This window comes from Nanorana parkeri, unplaced genomic scaffold (genome assembly GCF_000935625.1).
Source record: "Nanorana parkeri isolate BGI_ZX_2015 unplaced genomic scaffold, ASM93562v1 scaffold114, whole genome shotgun sequence".
In the NCBI taxonomy this organism is placed as follows: domain Eukaryota; kingdom Metazoa; phylum Chordata; class Amphibia; order Anura; family Dicroglossidae; genus Nanorana; species Nanorana parkeri.
The window spans coordinates 1,258,871-1,262,288 of record NW_017306382.1 but is presented as its reverse complement, the minus strand read 5'-3'; positions in this window follow the sequence as shown (position 1 = coordinate 1,262,288).

Below are 3,418 nucleotides of genomic sequence, written 5' to 3'. Positions count from 1 at the left end.
GGTAGTCTATAAAAAAGACAGAGGACAGGGGTTCAGATTCCATGAGACCCTCAATATGTTTTACTGAATCGCCCAATCCCAGGACTTAATATCCTTTTTCTTATTGGCTGCTACAATAGCTAAAGCCTGGAGGTCACCAAAAATTCAGTTTAACTATGTTAAGCAGAAATGGTCATGGATTATTAGAAGCTCCCTATTTCTTACAAGACACTGAACGGCAATTTGAATTAACCTGGACCCCTTGGGTGATATACAATGGAGTGCTAGAGGCCCTGTAACACCTCTTAGTACCTGTGATCTCGGGCAGGATGTTCTTTCTAGAGTGGATCTTCTCTCCTCTAATACTTTAATCGTTCTTTTGTTCCTGTCCCTATCCTCCTCCTTTTTCTTTCCCTGTCGTGATGCTATGACTGCTAGCAGAATCTACGAAAAGGTCCACAGTGAGTTTTACAGGCCGAAGGGGAGACATGTAAATTGATAATGGTTGGTTCCTACTGCAAATCTCAGCAAATGGGAGTAGCCCTTGGAGAAATCTATGGAAGACATTCAATCTTTCTCCACAACTATTAAGATTATAGTCTCTAGGAACTCCATTCTGAAGTGTCTGGCTATTATGTTGTAGCGCTCACCCCCGAAGGAGCCGCTGAATCATGATGATAATGGGTTCTCCTACCTGTTGGTTCCAGCTACCGGTCCCCTTTGATCAGCAACAGCACACCGACACTCATGGACAGAATGGCTCGAGTCTTAGGGTTCTTTTTGGGGTATTTATTTGCAAGTTCGATAGGAGAGAGAGGGTTTAGGATCTGTAGGATGCCCTTTGAATTGTTTCAGAGGACAGCTTTCTCCCCTAGCAACCGCTAAGGCCAATAGCACTGTGATCTGGTCCCAGAGACCAATAGTAGTAGTAATACTGCGAACAGATACCTGGAATAGGGTGAGGGATCTCCCTTGCGGGTCCCAGACGGACGCTCGCACCAGCTCCTCTGCGGTACCCCTCAACAAGCGGGCTCTCCTTCCGACCCAGCTTCCATCAGGTATTTTCCTTGGCAAAAGGATCTGGAATCTCTGTGCCCTCAGCATCTGCAACTGCCAAGGAGCACTCCAGTTTAGTGGTAGTATCTTCTCAGAACAAGGCACCCATCCCCTGCCACGTGTATGGGCCCAGCAAAGTATCAGTGTATCCTAGGCCTCTAGACCCCTCAGCACCTGCCATGTGCTGAGGCCCAGGCCAGTTTTCCTGCATCTCCACAGACCTCCTAGGGCGAGGCCCCTAGGGGGAAGAGAACTCTGCACAGTGTCCCCAGACCTTTTATTACCTGCCCTCAACCATGCCTCTGAGTCATCCTACTCAGGGATTGGCTAGGGTCAGGTGCATAGTCATAACCTGAGGGTGGATCCTCCCTCACTGTATGCCAAAGCTCCCTTTTCCTCAGCAACAGGAGGAGCAATCAATCCAGCAGATTCAGAGACACCTATAGAATGCAGAGCTCTGCATAATCAGTATCCAGACTGGTTACAGTCCAGGTATCTCTAAGTTGAATAGCGACATTTTAGAGGGCGCTACTCTGTGAAGATTCATTCTTTTAATATCCAGGACTGGTCTGAATTTGCCGTTTGATTGTAGAAACAGATACAACGGGGAACAAAAACCTTTTCTACGGTATTCACAGGAACTGGGCAAACTGCATTTTGCCAACAACTCGAGTTTGTATGAAGAAACCTTTTAAAGGTGATCTGAAAAATTCTATCCCATATCCTTTTTTTTGTTTTGTTTTGTGATGTTCCAACTGTCTGTAATCTATTCCACAAAGATTCTGTGAAAGTGGACTAATCTGCCCATTACTGGGAGCTCCTGGGTGGGTAAAACATCAGAAAGTGTCAGGGTACCGTGCATGCAGGTACCCACGCAGGCAGACCAAATTAGTGTGACCACACTGGATGAGGTTATGCACGCGGTTTATAGTTACACAGCAAACAGGAAACCCCACCAAGACCCACAAGCTAGCACAAGCAGTGAAATGACAAAAACTCAAATAGAATGAAAACACACCTGCAGCAAGAGGGAACAGCAAACGGGAACAGGGCTGGGAACTGCAAAGCAGGTATCAGGGCTCAGGAACTGGTTACAAGGAAGGGTTCAGGGCTGCATACAGGTGTGAGGCTCAGGACTGCAGATGGGTAACGGGTTTACAGGTTGCAGGGTGCCGGGCTCAGGGCACGGGACTCCATCAGGGGAAGGCGACGAAATACTGAGCCGACGTCCTGACTGCAGGGAGGGGCTATATACCCTCCCAGGAAGCACCAGGTGATGGGATGATCACTGGCAGCTGGGGCACATCCAGTGTCTTTCCAAAGATGTTCGTTCCATAACAGAAACAGAAGATAAGCTCTGTTTTGAACATGAAAAACATCCATCCCAACAGAGGCAAGGGGAAAACAAAAAACACAAAAGCCTGTAGGTCCCTGTGTGGTCAATATGGTCATTTGGGGCTCAGTATTCTGTCAGGGTACCGTGCACAGGTATCCCCCACACCTCATGCAGTGTGCATGCACTGTTCCCTGACCAATGTCTGAGGCCTAAGGCCCTTTGGCTATAACCGCATAATTCCTCAAGCGAGAGTAGTGGTGCACCAAGTCAACCTCGGCTTCAGCTACGAAGTCTGACGATGTCAGGGAACCAGAGGTACCACCTTACCTTGGGGTCATCGGGTACGATGCAGGGCTCAGGGTCTTCCTTTGGGTGGCAGAACTCCTGGTTGCGAAGTGCGCACGTGTGCGGCAGACAGGTTGCATGCTCGGGGGCATGCATGTAGTGCGCCCGCGGCCATCATTGCCTTCAGGTGTGAGTCATACTAGGGGAGGATCTCAGCACACACCTTCCCATTTCCTCCCATTCCATTGGTTCCCAGGGATGGAAGCTTCCTGGTTGTCTCGGCAACTGGAGTCGGTCCTGATCCCCACTGGGTTTAAATCCCAGCCAGAGCCTTGGATTGCTGCTGAGTTATTCTGCCTATATGGTGCAGTTACTAAACCTCTTGCTCTTGACTCGCATTTCAGCTCCCTGAACTCTCGTCTGGATTTCTAGTTACCCCACCCTTGACCTGCCTTATTGTTTTGATCTTAAGCTGCCTGCCTCGACCGCGTACACTGACCTACGATTTTGGATTAACCCTTACTGAACCTCTTTGCGGATCTCCTTCCGAGCTCTTTCCTGCAACTGGGTTCCACTCCCTGTCAGACGCCACTATAAAATCTTCCAACGCCCCCATTAACAGAGTCTTATCAGTTCCTAATTGTACTGTCCTATTCACATTCTTTTACACTGTATGACCACTAGATGGAGCCAAGAAGCATAGGAAATTCGTATGCTCCTCGGCTCCATCTAGTGGCCATACAGCGCAGTGAATCTCATTCT